This window comes from Sarcophilus harrisii, chromosome 2 (assembly GCF_902635505.1).
Source record: "Sarcophilus harrisii chromosome 2, mSarHar1.11, whole genome shotgun sequence".
Classification (NCBI taxonomy): Eukaryota; Metazoa; Chordata; class Mammalia; order Dasyuromorphia; family Dasyuridae; genus Sarcophilus; species Sarcophilus harrisii.
Window position 1 is genome coordinate 319,210,996 of NC_045427.1, and position 17,251 is coordinate 319,228,246.

Sequence of the window (17,251 nt, forward strand, 5' to 3'; positions counted from 1 at the left end):
CATTTCAGCTTTATTTAGGTAAAAACATGGGATATTGATCTATTTCTAGTTTCTTCCATACTATTTATAGTTTATTATTATTATATTTTATATATTTATTTATATCTATATATTTAGATGGCATATTATATTACACATTTATACAATATATTTATTATTATTTTTATATATTTTATATTGCTATTTATTATTATTATAATATTTAGTTTTCCCAGCAGTTTTGGTCAAATATTGAGTTCTTATTACAGAAGTTTTGGGATCATCAAACAGTAGATTATTGTCTTATGAACCTAATCTATTCTAGTGATTCACCACTTTATTTCTTAGCCAATACCAAACAGTTTTGATAATTGCTACTTTATAATATAGTTTTAGGTCTGATACAGCTAGATTGCCTTCTTTTGCATTTTCCCCCAATCAATTTTCTTGATATTATTGACCTTTTCTTCTTCTAGGTTAATTTTGTTATTCATTTTTCTACCTCTATTTTTTTTTTTTTTTGCCATTTTGATTGGTATGGCATGGAATGAGTAAATTAATTTAGATAACTGTCAGTTATATCATATTAGCTTGGCCTACTCATGAGCAATTGATATTTTTCCAATTGTTTAGATATGACTTTATTTGCATGAAAAATGTTTTGTAATTGTGTTCATATAGTTCCTGAGTTTGTTTTAGCAAGGAGACTTCCAAATATTTTAGATTGTCTACAATTGTTTTAAATGGAGTCTCTCTATCTCTTGCTTCTATTCTTTGTTGGAATATATAGAAATCCTGATGATTTATGTGGATTTATTTTATGCCCTGTGACTTTTTTAAAGTTGTTAATTATTTCAAAATTTTTTTCATTGATTCTCTAGGATTCTCTATGTATCATCTGTAAAATGTGATAATTTTGTCTCCTTATTGCGTATTTTAATTCCTTCAATGACTTTTTCTTCTTTTATTGCTAAAGCTAAAATTTTTAGTACAATATTGAATAACAGTTGTGACAATGGGCATTGTTTCACCCCAATCTTATTATTCTAACAAATCTTCATAATACTTGCTGATGGCTTTTAGATGGATACTACTTATCATTTTAAAGAAAGCACCATTTATTTACTTTTAGGTTCTCTATTGTTTTCAATAGGAATGGGTGCTGTGTTTTGTCAAAAGGTTTTTTTTTTAAATTTTTTGGGTATCTATTGAGATAATCATATAATTTCTCTTAGTTTTGTTATAGATATGGCCAATTATTCAAATAATCACATTCTTTGTATAAATCCCACCTGGTCATAGTGAATTATCTTTGTGATAAATTGCTGTAATGCCTTAGCTATTATTTTATTTAAAAAATTTTCAACAATATTCATTAAGGAAATTGGTCTATTATTTTCTTTCTCTCTTTTGGTTCTTCCTATTTTAGATATCAGAAACATATTGTGTTATAAAAGGAATTTGGTAGGACTGCCTCTTCATCCATTTTTCCAAATAGTTTATATAGTACTGGAATTAATTGCTCTTTAAATGTTTAGAAGAATTCATGTATAAATCAATATGGCCCTAAAGATTTTCTTTTCCTAGGGAGATTATTGGTTGTTTGTCCAATTTCTTTTTCTGAAATGGGGTTAAGTATTTAATTTTTTCCCTATTAATCTTTACAATTTATATTTTGTAAATATTCATCCATTTCCCTTGGAGTTTAAATTTTTTTGGCATAGAGTTGGGCAAAATAGCTCCTAAGTATTGCTTAAATATTTTCTTCTTTAGTGAATAATTCACCCTTTTATAATTTAGTTTTCTTCTTTTTTTTTAAATCAAATTAACCAAAAGTTTTTGTCTCCTCCCATCCCCATAAAATCTCCTAGATTTATTTATTAGTTCAATAGTTTTTTTTTTTACTTTCAATTTTATTAATATCTACTTTTGTTTTTAGAATTTCTAATTTGGTGTTTAATTGAAGATTTTTAAACTTGTTCTTTTTATATTTGGCCAATTGTTTTCTTCAGTGGATTTTTTTTTTTACATTTGAGTAAGTCTGTTTTTTAAGGAAATGTTTTCTTCATTCAATTTTTGTTCTATCTTTTCCAAGCTGTTGACTCTTTTTTTTCATAATTCTCTTGCATAACTCTCATTTCTTTCCCACATTTTTCCTCTACCTCTTTTACTTGATTTTAAAAATCTTTTTTGAGTTCTTTCAAGAGGACTTTTTAAGCTTGAAACCAATTCCTATTCCCCTTTGAGGCTTTACATATTGGCATTTTGTTATTATTGTCTTCTTCTGAGGTTGTATTTTGGCCTTCCCTGTCACCACAATAGATTTCTATGCTCAGGGTTCTTTTGTTTTTTGCTCATTTTAGAAAATTGACCTCTGCTCCTGGGGTATAGGGCACTGTTCCAAACTTCTTGCACTGGGCTCCAGAGGTTTGTTCAATGGCTTTCTATTCTGGGGTCCCTGTGGCTGGTGGCTTGTTCTTTCTGTTTGGGTGGCTTGGTCTAATTATGACTGTTATACCTTGAGTTCTAGGGCTGGTGGTTTGCCTACTGCATTACGGCTAGAGACCTCAAGGCTGGCCTGTTGTACCATTGGTCTACTGAGCCCTGATTGTAGAATCTTGCTTTCTAATCTGTGTAGTGCATAAGAGCCTTCCACTGGCTTGCCTGGACACAACCAGCACTGGAACGTGCTCCCCCTTTACCCATGTGAGACTGATGTTTCTTGAAGTTCTTCTGAGTTATCTTGAGTTAGAAAATTGTTTCACTCTGTCTTTTTGTTGATTTTTTTCACTTCAGAATTCTTTTTAGAGGCTTGATTTAATGTTGTTTTCAAGGAAAACTGAAGAGATCTCAAGCAACTTTCTGGCTTTCTGCCATCTTGGTTCTGTCTCCCTTAATGCAACTTTTAGTTGACCTATACTAGATATTGAAGATCATACTATACTTGACCAAGTCAGAATAAACTAGCTTTTGATGAGTGTAAGATGTGTGAAGCCTTTTAAAGTGCTTTATTTTTCTATAAGTCTGAATGCCTTGATAGCTGCTTATGAATATAACTCTTCAGGCAGTCTGGGCTTCACCTCTTCTAGGCTTACACCTGTGTCTCTAAGTTGTAGGTAAATTGCACATTGCTCACTTCCTCACACCATTTATCATTGTTAGGCAAATAGCAAAGAAGCCTATTGAGTTGTGTTTCTTGTACAAACATATGTAAGTACAAAAAGGTCAGGATTTCCAATGATAAAGCTCAATTATTTGTCATCCTCCCTTAGAATTTGTGTAATATTTTCTATGTGTTCTTTGCATTATCTTCATTATTCTAGTGTTATAATTTTTTGGTCAGAATATTCAATTTATTTCTTAAATATGTTACAATGACCCTTAACTATGCTAAATTATAATATATTTCATTCAAGAGGGAAAATACACATATGCAGACAAAATAGAATTGAAGAAATAGAAAAAAAGAGAAAGGTGAAGGAAGGATGAGGAATGCTAGTATTTGCAAAACAAATTTTGTTTGTGGTATTAACATCAGTTCATAGGTTAGAAAAGAAAGACCAAAGATAGAATAATAGAAATTAATTTTCCTAAATTCTGTGTGACTGCAGAATATATGTATAAATACATATTTAGGCTATCTCCCAAATTTATCCATTTTGGCTTCTAAAATGAGTCCAATTTTCTTATGTGCTTTGTTGGCCTTCTGAAAATTTTCAGTAATGGGAAGTGGGAGGTTATATCCTACTTCTTTTATGTTAAAATTATTCCTTGCAAGGATGACAGGAGTAGCTAAGACAAATAAGGGATATATACTGTGCAAGTAATGATTTTTTCATGTATTCTCAATGCCAACCATGGCGTTAGCACAGAGTAAGTTCATAATAAATGTTTATGGATTGATTGTGGTGACTTTTGTCAGGATTACTAGTTTACATGGTTTAGAAGCTGAGTAACTGAGTAACTACCTAAGGAAGCACAGTTCATTGTAAACTGAAGAATTATTCTTCCTCAGGGGAGAGAAAACCTTTCCATATATGACATATGACCTATCATAATTTTAGAGAATCTTAGGAAGATAGTCAACAAGCAGTTAGCAAGTATTTGTTATGTCCTTGGCCCTGTTCTAGGCAAGAAACAATCGCTGATCTCAAGGAATATAGATTCTAACAGAAGAGAGGAAATGTAAATAAGTATCTACAAGTTAAATACAGAGAAGGTAAAGGTCTGAAAATAGATGGAGACTTACACAGAACAGATCATAAAGCAAGAAGAACTCTTAGAAATTGTCTGATTCAATTCTCGTTTTTCAAATGAAGAAACCGATGTGAAATGACATTGAATGAAATATCAGTAAAAGATGATGGAACATTTATATGCATAGCCTTTGTGTTTGTTGATGTATGGAGTTTGATGGTTTCTATTCTTCTCGAGTCAGTGAACCTGGTTCACACATAGACATACACACAGTCATTCTATCTCAGACAGTACTGTGCATCCTCATTTTTCTTAAAATAATCTATGCAAATAATTTTCTTATGTTTAAACTGGGTAAAATAAAATTAATAATTTATTTAAATTTTAATAACAATACAGAAAAGAACATGCTATCAAATATGTTGATAGCATAATATACACAATATATTTATTAATTGATGAAAAGCACAGTTTTCATATAATGAATAAAATAAAATTTTAATGTGACTTTTAGATACAGAGTTTCTGAAAATGTTCACAATTCTGTTTTAATCATTAATATAAATTGACACTTGGTTTTTCTGATAATAGAGACAAAAACACATTTCACATGAATAGATTTTTTTAAATAGTGAAAAAAATTGTATTTGAAGAAATAAAGCAGATAAAGCAGAGAACTTTTAATGTAACTATGGACAAATCATAATAAGATTTTCATGTTCAAAAACTTAATCCAAACTTCAAACAAAGTTCAAAAATTTATTACCATGCAAACCTGTGCTCAGATGGAACAAAATTAAATATATCACATTTGTCCATGGTGAAATGGTTCTTCAATTACTTAAATTGATAGGCATACAAAATATAATAAGATAACTGCTTCTATAGACTGGTCTAGGGATTAACAAGTGGATCCTTACTTTCTTTTATTTCATTTGCAGGATAGGAATTTTTTATACTGGGATACATATAAAATATTATTTTGCTAATGTATTATCCTTGATTTTCACTTTTTAAAAATGTAGTTATTTTATTTTCCTGAGTAAAAACAAATTTGATTTAAGATACTCAGTTTTTCAAAAATATTCAAAAAATTCACATTTCAGTAGAAAACTTCTGTTATATAATAAATTGTCTTCAAATTCATTATCACTAAGAAAAATTATTTCTCCTTTTTATTAAAACATCACCTCCAAATCATAAGGATACCAGCACAGTTTTAAAGAATGGAGAAGTGTCCTGTGCTCTGCACTAATTTTGTCACATTTTTCATTGTTTCTCTTTGAATGAATTTTTTTTAGAAAGTTGATTACTTTTGTAAAAACTTGAAAAACTATGTAGTTGTCCATATTTCTCAACTTTGGAGTAATTATGAAGCATTTAATATATGCATAAATTTAAGAGAGGTCTTTTTTTTTTTACTTATGTTTTGTACTAATGTTGATAAAGCTTTGTGATCACTAAATCCAAAGAATTCTCCCAGAATATAATTTACTAAAAATGCATCAATTTTATGAAAAATATCTCTTGATGTGTTGATCTCTGTAAGATATCAAATCTTCAATTACTTCTCTTTGAACAACATATAGTACATGCATAATCAAATGTAAAATTTCAGCTGCATTTGTGACTCCATTCATTGCAGTGTAAAATAAGACCTTTGTTTTTTAATGAATTGATCATACGGAAAGCCTTCAAAAATATGGACAATTCTCCAAACCCTTCAAAGCTGTCTCTCATATAATTCACTAAGCACCAACTTAATCATATGAATAACTGTAGTTAACATCTTTTCTACTGAATAAAGAACTTTACACTTAGCAATTCTTTCATTTATCTTATAAGATACAAGAAATCAATTTGATGTGATGCTTTTTTGGGTGAGAAGTTCGTTTTTACTTAGTAAAAGGATTTATTTTTTTCTAGTAAAATTCCCTTGTCATTTCACAAGTTGTTATTTCAATTTCTTTCTTTTTTCTTTTTTGGTTTTCACAAAATCTACAGTTAAAATAGTTACATCAAGAAAGCATGTGGTCTTATCTTTTCATCAGTAATAATGTTTGTGAATTTCTATAATAAATAAAGTGGACAAAATGTTTTGAATATGGGCTTTTTACTGTTTCTATATTTCTGTTATATAAGCTATCCCTTTTTTGTCTTTTTCTTATATTAATTTCAGCTGCTTCAGAGGATTTTTCTCCCCAAATCAGTTTTGTATTTATTTCATGGAGAGATAGTGTTTCACATTTTAAAAATTAGAAGCAGCAAAATTAAATAAGCAAATTTAATTATTGAAAATTTCAAATGTTTATACCAATTTTCACATTTAAGTTGTGTTTTCTTAGGTTTCAGTTAATCTAATTTACCAAATGAATATTATTGAGAAGTGTAATATATTATCAAGCTTTTAACTTACACAAAATATTTTTTAACTTTGAGTTTACACATTTTATGTTCAAATTAGAGTGAAAGAACAAAACTTACATGTGTCATACACTGATGATAACTGAGATTGTGATGGATTGATCCTACTTCCTGTCAACATATGCCAACTCAAATTTGCTTTTATTTAACCTATTCTATTAAATAATCTCTGAGATGAATGCACTTTCTTGTAGAGTGAATTAGTCATATTAGTCTCTTTTTAAAAATACTTTGATCTGGACTTTGTTTTTATTGAAAGAAATCATTAATTTAGAAGTTCTATTAAAATATTGAACAATTTTATTTGTTGCTTCATTTCCCAATTGAAGTCTTAGTGCTCCCTATATGGAAAACTTCTATAAGACATATAAAGAAATATAAGATCAAATTCTTGCCTTTAAGAACATTACTATCTATCTATCTATCTATGAAAATCCCAGAAAAGTTGTTATAATAAAGCTGAAGCAAAGTGAAATGTAATGTGTACAAAGTTAACAATAATATTGTAAGATGATCAGCTGTGAATGACATAACTGTTCTCAGCAGTACAATGATTGAAGATAACTGAAGGACTTGTGACAAAAGATACTATCCTTACTTAAAGAGCTTATTGTATCTATGCAAATTGAAACTTTTAAAATTTTCTTTATTTTTCTTCAGTTTTTTATGTTTTCTTTTACAACATGACTACTACAATATTTTGGTATTCTGCATGACTGTGCATTAATAACCTATATTGAGTTGCTCGCATTCCTGGTGAGGAGAGGATGGGGAAGAAGAAAGGGAAAGAATCTGTAACTCAAAGTTTTAAAAATGAATGTTGAAAATTGTTTTTTAAATGTAACTAGAGAAAATAATTATAGAGCAGCAGTTACCAAAACCATTTGGTATTGGCTAAGGAATAGATTAGTTGATCAGTGGAATAGATTAGGTTCAAGGGATAAAACAATCAACAAATATAGCAACCTAGTCTTTGACAAACCCAAAGATCCCAGCTTTTGGGATAAGAACTTACTGTTTGATAAAAATTGCTGGGAAAATTGGAAATTAATATGGAAGAAACTAGGCATTGATCCATACTTAACGCCGTACACCAAGATAAGGTCAAAATGGGTTCATGACCTAGGCATAAAGAATGAAATTATTAATAAATTAGAGGAACACAGGATAGTTTACCTCTCAGACCTGTGGAAGGGGAAGGTCTTTATGACCAAAGCAGAACTAGAGATCATTACTGATCACAAAATAGAAAATTTCGATTATACCAAACTGAAAAGTTTTTGTACAAACAAAACTAATGCAGACAAGATTAGAAGGGAAGCAATAAACTGGGAAAATATTTTTACAGTCAAAGGTTCTGATAAAGGCCTCATTTCCAAAATATATGAGAATTAACTCTAATTTATAAAAATCAAGCCATTCTCCAATTGAAAAATGGTCAAAGGATATGAACAGACAATTCTCAGATGAAGAAATTGAAACTATTTCTAGTCATATGAAAAGATGCTCCAAGTCATTATTAATCAGAGAAATGCAAATTAAGACAACTCTAAGATACCACTACACACCTGTCAGATTGGCTAAGATGACAGGAAAAAATAATGATGATTGTTGGAGGGATGCGGGAAAACTGGGACATTGATGCATTGTTGGTGGAGTTGTGAACGAATCCAACCATTTTGGAGAAGTAGTTTGGAACTATGCTCAAAAAGTTATCAAACTGTGCATACCCTTTGATCCAGCAGTGTTACTACTGGGATTATATCCCAAAGAGATTATAAAGAAGGGAAAGGGACCTGTATGTGCACGAATGTTTGTGGCAGCCCTTTTCGTAGTGGCTAAAACTGGAAACTGAATGGATGTCCATCAGTTGGAGAATGGCTGAATAAATTGTGGTATATGAATATTATGGAATATTACTGTTCTGTAAGAAATGACCAACAGGATGATTTCAGAAAGGCCTGGAGAGACTTACACGAACTGATGCTGAGTGAAATGAGCAGGACCAGGAGATCATTATATACTTCAACAACAATACTATATGATGACCAGTTCTGATGGACCAGGCCATCCTCAGCAACGAGATCAACCAAATCATTTCTAATGGAGCAGTAATGAACTGAACTAGCTATGCCCAGAAAAGAACTCTGGAGAGATGACTAAAAACCATTACATTGAATTCCTAATCCCTATATTTATGCCCACCTGCATTTTTGATTTCCTTCACAAGCTAATTGTACAATATTTCAGAGTCTGATTCTTTTTGTACAGCAAAATAACGTTTTGGTCATGTATCCTTATTGTGTATCTAATTTATATTTTAATATATTTAACATCTACTGGTCATCCTGCCATCTAGGGGAGGGGGGGGGGGGGTAAGAGGTGAAAAATTGGAACAAGAGGTTTGGCAATTGTTACTGCTGTAAAGTTACCCATGTATATATCCTGTAAATAAAAGGCTATTAAATAAAAAAAAATAGCTTTCCCCCCAAAAAAACAAAAAAACAAAAAAAAGAAAATTGTTTTTTAAATGTAACTAGAGAAAAATAAAATACTAGATGAATTGCAAAAAAGGACACAAAATCCAGATGGACAGAAATGTGAATGAATGGAAGTTAACATTGTGCCAATTAGGCACCAGAGCTAAAAAAACAGAAGAAAAGGAAATAATTTATACATATTTGATCTAGTCATTCTGTTATGCCACAGTTCTCTTTTATTGTCCTGACTCAGTTTCCCTAATTATCCTGACTCACTCCTGCCTCGGTTTCCCTGCTTCTCAGTTCTGCAAAACCTCCCCTCCCTCTATCAGAATACTTGATAGAACATCAGAATGTCTCTCCCCATCCCAAGCTATTAAAATATCAGATACTGTCTTATCAAGATGCCTCCCCCCATGTCTGGGATGCCTCCCCCCGTCATCCCCTCTCCAGAGGCTCATCCCATGCTGTCAGAATCCCATTCCCGCTCTTAGTACCCTGACTCCACCCCTGCCTCACTCTACCTTCTTCGTCTGAGCCACATATATATATGTCATTGAGAATTCTGATTGTTGGCTGGATTCTTGGAGATGAAAATCTCATTTAGTCCTAGGATCAAACATGGACCCATTGGTCCCAGTATATCTCTCCATTTAATAAATTATTAAATAGTTTCTAATTTCTGTCTTGCTCAGTTTTTCTGGCATTACAATTCTCGTTCATATATCCAGGTTTTTTTTATGGCAAAGACTCACTTATTTGCTTTTGGTTTAATTTAATTGGTTTTTATAGAATCATAGATTTGGAACTTGAAGAGAATTTTGTTGTTTGGTTATTTTAGTTGTGCCTGACTCTTTGTGACTCCATTTGGGATTTTCTTGATAAAGATACTGAATGGTTTGTCATTTTCTTCTCCAGTTTATTTTACAGATGAAGAAACTGAGGCAAGTTGGATTAAGTGTCTTACCCAGTGTCTCATAATTAATAAGTATCTGAGTTTTGAATACAGGGAGAGGAGTCTTCCTGACTCTAGGACCAGCACTCTGAACTATGGTGCCACCTTGCTTCTCTTTAAAGAGACTTTGAAGGGACCTTTGAGATTTCCCAAATCAATGCCCTCATATTACAGAAGAGGAAATGATTTCCATATTGAAACTGAAAAAAACTTGGCTAAGGTCACATGTTTCGTAAGTAGAAGAGCTATTATTAGAACTCATACTCTGATTTCAGATTCACCCTTCTTTTCACTGTCACATAAAAAACTTTTAAAGTTCCAATGATGTGTGACTTGGATAGTTGAGGAGACATTAGACACTAGATAACAAAAATGGCCTCAGTGGGTTTCCTGAGCTGTATTGTAGGGGAAAAAATTGTGATTTTGGAAAGTGTATTAAGGCTGATTTGTAACACAGAATGAGAACACGAGTATACAAACTGAAACTGCTAGAAATTCAGACAGTGCACACCACCTGCAAATCACAAGATCTGTTCATAATGGTCTCAAGCTCAGCTACTCATCACAGGCCCTTCATTGAAGTTTCCATGGCAATGGAGAATTTCTTTTTTGCCTTCCTAATCAGAGCATTTGTAAATTAAAGTGTTGACTCACTTTCTGTATGTGAGGCTTCATTGTATTGATAGGGAAATGTTAAAGAAAGAGCAGCCATTCTAGTTTTGTGTCTTCTCTGCATGTGCAGAAATTTAATTATCCTGTTCTTTCACCCTTCTTCTTCAGGACAAATTCTAGTGTTTGCCCTTAATTTGTATGTGAATGTCTGCATGCTCAAAGGAGCAAACAAACTGATGGCATTTGAGCACCCCCCCCCCTTGCTTTCTTAAAACATATCTTCCAGTATTCTGACTTGAACTTTTATTTTTTAAATCAGCAGTTTTGAATAGAATTTATTTTAAATTACTTTAGGAATTGAGCAGATCGATGATATTTGAGCTTCCCTTTCTTTTTTTTAAAAACATATATTCCAGTATCCTGATTTAAATTGTTATTTTTTAATCAGAAGTTTTGAATGCAATTTATTTTAAATTACATTAGGAAATGAGATAAAAAAATGTTATTTTATAACTCATAGCAGTGATAGAAAACATAGTAGTGAAATAGTAAGGATTCAAAACTAGATAAAGCAAGAAAATTAATCCAGCTTCAAGTATACCAAGCTCAGTATATCATCCTATGCCTGAATTAATTTACAACAAATTCTAAAAACAATTTTGGGACTAGCATGGGAAAGAAAGGGACAGATAGGTGGTGCAGTGGAGAGTTCTGAGAATGGTCAGGAAGATCTGAGTTCAAATCTGCACTTATATACTTATTAGCGCTATAACACTGGGCAATTAATTCACTTAATCTCGTGTACCTCAGTTTTCTTATTTGTAAAACAAGATAGGGAAGGGAATGACAAACCACTCCAGAATCTTTGCCAAGAAAAATCTTAATGGATCAGTCAAACATCATTGAAAAATGACTAAACTAAACAATTAAATGGAAAGGAAGGTATGAAGACATGAAGGAGACATTTTGTACCCAAGTCCAGAGAAAAAGAATAAAGAATATGGTCTAATCATATTCAGATGTAAATTTCTTTCTTTCTTTCTTTCTTTCTTTCTTTCTTTCTTTCTTTCTTTCTTTCTTTCTTTCTTCCTTCCTTCCTTCCTTCCTTCCTTCCTTCCTTCCTTCCTTTCTTTTTTTCTTTTTCTTTCTTTCTCTCTCTCTCTTTTTCTTTCTTTTTTCTTTCTTTCTTTCTTTCTTTCTTTCTTTCTTTCTTTCTTTCTTTCTTTCTCTCTCTCTCTCTCTTTCTTTCTTTCTAAATCTGGCCTCAGACACTTAACATGTACTAGCTCTGTGATCCTAGTCAAGTCATTTAACCCCAAAATAAATAAATAAATATGGAGCACATAGTAGACCCTTAATAAATCTTTGATTGATTGGCTGCAGAGGGGAGAATTAAGCAATGAGGTATACTTGGAAGTTGTACAGAGAGATATTTCAATTTGAGAGAGGAAAATCTTAAGAACTTTATAAAAGTGGGATGAGATATATCTTGAAACATAATTAATTCTCTGTCACTGGCATAGTCAAATAGGGGCTGATAATTTCTTTTAGGGAATTTTTTTTCATAATTATAACTTTTTATTGACAGAACCCATGCCTGGGTAATTTTTTACAACATTATCCCTTGCACTCACTTCTGTTCCGACTGGACAGGGTTAAGTAACCTGTCCACACAGTAAAAGTCAGATATTGAGACTGGATTTGAACTCAGGTTCTTCTGATTCTGAGGTTGTTGCTTTCTCCTCAGGCCACCTAACTACCCCCATTCATTTTGATAGATATTTATCAATTATATTTTAATCTAGTTCTAGTTTACATTGTGAAGTATTGTAGCTCTGTGTTTGACACTCCTGACCTGGAGCACAGAGAACTTAGGTTAACTACTCAAGGATTTGACTACAGATCATCTTCACTACTAGGTCTCACTGCCTTTCTATTCATTGTAAATGAATTAAAATTAAAATTAGCTCACTATTTTCCAAATAACCTTCATAACCAAAAGTGGTTAACCGGTGTTTTACTAGCTATTTTTACTGTTTTTATCACCCCATCCTCCTTCTAAGGCCACAGGGACTGCTAACCTTACAAACAAATTGCACCTTCTCAGCTACTTTCATCTAAAAGAGTTAATAAAATTGACATTTCCTGCCTCACAGGGTCATTGTGGGAAAAGTGTAGTATAATTAAAAAAAATTTAGACCAGTTTCATTACAAGTTTTGCCAAGTTTGTGTGATTGTCACTGAGTCACCAAACCTGTCAGTTTCATCTTCTCAAATATGAAACCTTCCGTGTCTTCATCTGTAAAATGATTTGATAGATAATCCTGATTTTGGTGATAATGTTAACAAGAATTGAAATGACCAGAATATGGGCAGCACAAAGGAAGGGGAATGGTAGTATGGAGCCTGGGTAATTCACACATAATGGATAATCAGCTATATGTGGCATCAATTTTCCCCTTATGGTTCAATGCAAGCTTTTCCATGGAGACATTTGGACATTTGGAGAACATTGTTTAGAGATAATACTGTTTTCTCTTTTGCACCAGAGGAGTTAAATTATACTACCTTGGTTTGACTCTTGAGGAGAATTTCTTTACTATAATTTGGGAAATTGGATAATAGATGAAAGTGATTTGATTTTCTCAGAATTCCACAGGGTGATAAAAGAAAGTTCATATTTTTAAAAGTTTATTGTAAAGTGTTTTTTTCCTAGCATGGTTTCTAGCTCATTTTTATTTCTGAAATTATAGTGTTTACCCCATTTTTCCTTGGGAAAATCTTTCAGTTGGACAAATTCTGTAGTCAAGTGTCTAATAATTTTGTCTAATAATTTTAACATCTACCTTCAGCTTAATTTTATTCCATTTTCTTTTACAAATTTCTTCTAACATCTCCACTCTGAAACTTTACAAATCCAGCTTAATATAAGAAAAACAAAAACAAAAACTTCCTAACACTTAGAGCAGTCCAAAAGAAGAATGGCTTGCACCTTAATGGAGTGTGTATTCAATCCAGTATTATTAAACACTTATTATGTGGCACTGTGGATATAGGTACAAAGGAGGAAGGAAGGAAACAAGCATTCATCATGGGCCAAGCACTTCAGAAATATTCTCTCATTTGATCCTCATAACTCTGGGAGGTAGTTACTATTATTTCTCTCCATTTTATAGTAAGGACCTTGGGACAAACAGAGGTTAAGTTTCTTGCCTAGGTTGCCAGAGTTAGTAACTACCTAAGGCTAGATTTGAACTCAAATCATTCTGCAGGACTGGTGCTCTATCCATTCATCACCTTGAATTATGGAAATAATTCTCACTTTCAAAGAGCTAGATGAACTCTGTTGTGTTGTAGAGCGGATTTCCTATACAGGAATCTGATGGCAAAATAACCTTTATGTCCCTTCCAGCTCTGAGATTTTGTTTTTCTTTGACTAGATAATCTTTCTCAATTGTCTCGTCTACCCCTGAAATTCTATATTTTAAGAACAATTGATGTGTAGCTTTAGTCCCATGGTTACAGTTTCTTTCTGGAACCTAAAGTTCCTTTCTGGAACTTTCTGGAACTTTTACTTTCTTTTTAATTCCCTGTTTCTTCCTCGACCAAGACTTTATGGTCCAGGTACTGTTAGTTTTCAGAAAAAAAAACTGCTGCTTAGGGGAGTCACTGCTATTCTTCATTGAAATTAAGACAACCTCTATCCTGTTTCTGCTTATACTTCTTACCAGCTGCACTGCTTGAGCACCTACCCTTTTGTGTCTCTACTTCCCATTTATAAGATATGAGCAATACCTGATTTCACCTAATTGCTCCTGTGTGGGTGGAGTGGGAACTAAAACTTAGGTCACATTGATAATTTTGTTAAAAGCTCTTCCTCCTCCCTTCTTTCTCTTTCTGTCTCTCTCTCTCCTTCCCCTTCATGTGCTCTTTCTGTCTAGCTTTCTCTCTCTGTCTCTCTGTCTCTCTCTCTCTCTCTCTCTCTCTCTCTCTCTCTCTCTTTGTCTCTCTCTCTCTCTCTCTCTCTCTCTCTCTCTCTCTCTCTCTCTTTCTGTCTCTGTCTCTGTCTCTCTCTCTCTCTCTCTCTCTCTCTCTCTCTCTCTCTCACAGGGAGAGAGAAAATTTCAAAAAAATTACCTTCCTTTCTCCAAGTACTTTAATGAATATGTTGCCTTGAAAGAAGCATTAGAGAATTCAATTCTGTTCAAGAAACATTTATTAATCTCCTCTGTATACAAAGTACTGTAGCACATTGTGAGACAGAAATTGGGCTGGACTCTCTCTTGATGTGTAATGGGCTGAGGCTTGAGTTGATGCACTGAGGTCCCAAGGACGTGAGGCTAAATAGTAATTGGACTATACTCTATTAATATACATGCTTGGATAAAGAATGGCCCCCACCCACTCTCTGTGCAAGTCCTGATGTGTTGTATAGGAAATGACGATTTTGGTGGGTGGCGGGAGAGAGACAGGAAGAGAAGCTGGGAGAGATTGAGCCTGGGTTCTATGCTCCTAGCTGCTGGTCGTGTGGCTGCGGGTCGAGCTAGCTTCTTGACTCAGCTGCACACATGCTATTGCCCATTCTCTTCCACCTCTGATCTTTCTTCACTGAGAATAAAGATTGATGATTTTTCCCTAACCTGAATTCCTGACTTCGGCTGATTTTAAAATACACGGTCTTCACATTGATGTATCTAGAAAAAAAATCTCCTTTTCTAAAGAGGTTATTCATGAATGGATGGGATGTGAGGAGGAAGGAGGGAGGAAAGAGAGAAAGGAAAGAATAAAGGAAAAAAGGAAAGAAGTAGAAACATTGCCCAACTGGAGCTATCCCCAGTAGGACAGCTACTACTACACACAGATTGTTCACTCAGTGACATTAGGAGGGTGATGTCTTGACTAGCAAGTGAATTGGATATAAATAAGGCAGGGCTGGGCAAAGTCATAAGCCTCACTCTGTCCTCCAGAATCATTTGAGCCTAGTGGCAAGACATAGAGATGACCCCAAATGCAAAATGAATATAATAATAGCACCTAACTCCTAGCATTGGGATCTTTGATTATCTAGGCTTTCTTCATAGTTGTTTAAAATGTAATGAGCTTGTTTTAACCTACTATATCCTTCTACATTACTCTCTGAGGAACATTCTTTTTTTTTTTTTTTTTTTTTTTTTTTTTTTTTTTTTTTTTTTTGCTGAGGCAATTTGGATTAAGTGACTTGCCCAGGGTCACACAGCTAGAAAATGTTAAGTGTCTGAGGTCAAATTTGAACTCAGGTCCTCCTGACTTCAGAGTTGGTGCTCTATTCATTGTGTCACCTAGCTGCCCCAGGAACATTCACTTTTAACTCTGCAAATGTAGTGTTTCATGACTGGCAAGAATACTACCTCAATGGTAAAGTATTAGCATAAAAAAACCAGACATGCCTTTACAGTTTTACATGATGTTTGAAACTTGGATGTCCTATTGGTGCGATTATAACTAAAATTATGTCCATGCTTTTTAAAAATTACTTTAGTTTGGCTTTCTCTGTGGAAGTTCTAATGGCTGGCATGACACTGGGACGGGCTTGGCAACATATGTCTTGGTTCTATTATCAGTATCTACTTGTATCTACTCGTTACCGCTCTCTACATGTTGGAACCCTGGGAGAGGACTGTCTTCAATTCCATGTTGATTTCCATTGTTGGGATGGCATTATATACTGGATATATCTTTATGCCTCAACATATCTTGGCAATATTACATTACTTTGAAATTATACAGTGAATACAATGTGCTCAAGAAGCAACAGATCAGAGATCCATTGAAAGGAAGAAACAATCTCCCTTGGTTAAAATGAGACTTCAGCAGATTCCAGACATATGTTATTAATATAAAGACTAAATTCCATATTAGTAGGAAAATATTACTAGTTTGAAAATAGTTACCAATAGTGAAGATATGCTTCTATTTCTTTATTTTTTCAAGAATCAGCTTAAATCCTACTTTCTGTGAAAGGCTTTTCTTTGTCTTCCCATCTACTAGTGCATTCCCCTCTAAGATTACTTTCCACTTACTTTCTACTTAGTTAATATACATGCAACTTTCCCCTTTAGAATGTGGTCCTCTTGAACTATATTTTTGCTCTCCCCCCAGTGCTTAGCATCATATCTGGCACATACAATTAAGTGATTAAGTAAATGATATTTAAATACTTATTGACTGAATGACCAACTAGCTACTAAGAAGTATTTTTTTTGACATGCCAAGACTAAAAGATTTTTCAACATGCCAAGGACCAGAGGTTTAAATTGGTCATTTTATTTACATTGAAGATAGATATCATTTCATACTTTTATAATTCACTTGAAGAATCTTATCAGAGATTTTATTATTTTGATCCTCACATATCAAAGTAACTTTGTTGTTGCTTCTATTGCTTTTTTAATGTTGTTTGCTGCCTGATGGTTTTTAGGGGAACTTTCAATCTGTCTTTTATTTTGGTTATTTACTTACCAAAAGTTCCCTGTGGTGTTAGTGAACTTGAGACTATACCAACAGCTAGAGAGTATTTTTTAATCTCACATTGGAGCAATTGAGTAGTAAAAGCCAACAGTATATA

General features: G+C 33.1%; 1 protein-coding gene and 1 pseudogene across 1 annotated transcript in view; both read left to right on the forward strand.

The window, feature by feature from the left end:
* The window catches only part of SYT16 (synaptotagmin 16), a 165,250-nt gene that overhangs the window by 83,518 nt on the left and 64,481 nt on the right, over positions 1-17,251 (forward strand). The gene's annotated exons all lie outside the window — the stretch shown is intronic.
* On the forward strand, positions 16,191-16,545 carry LOC100933186 (annotated as a pseudogene).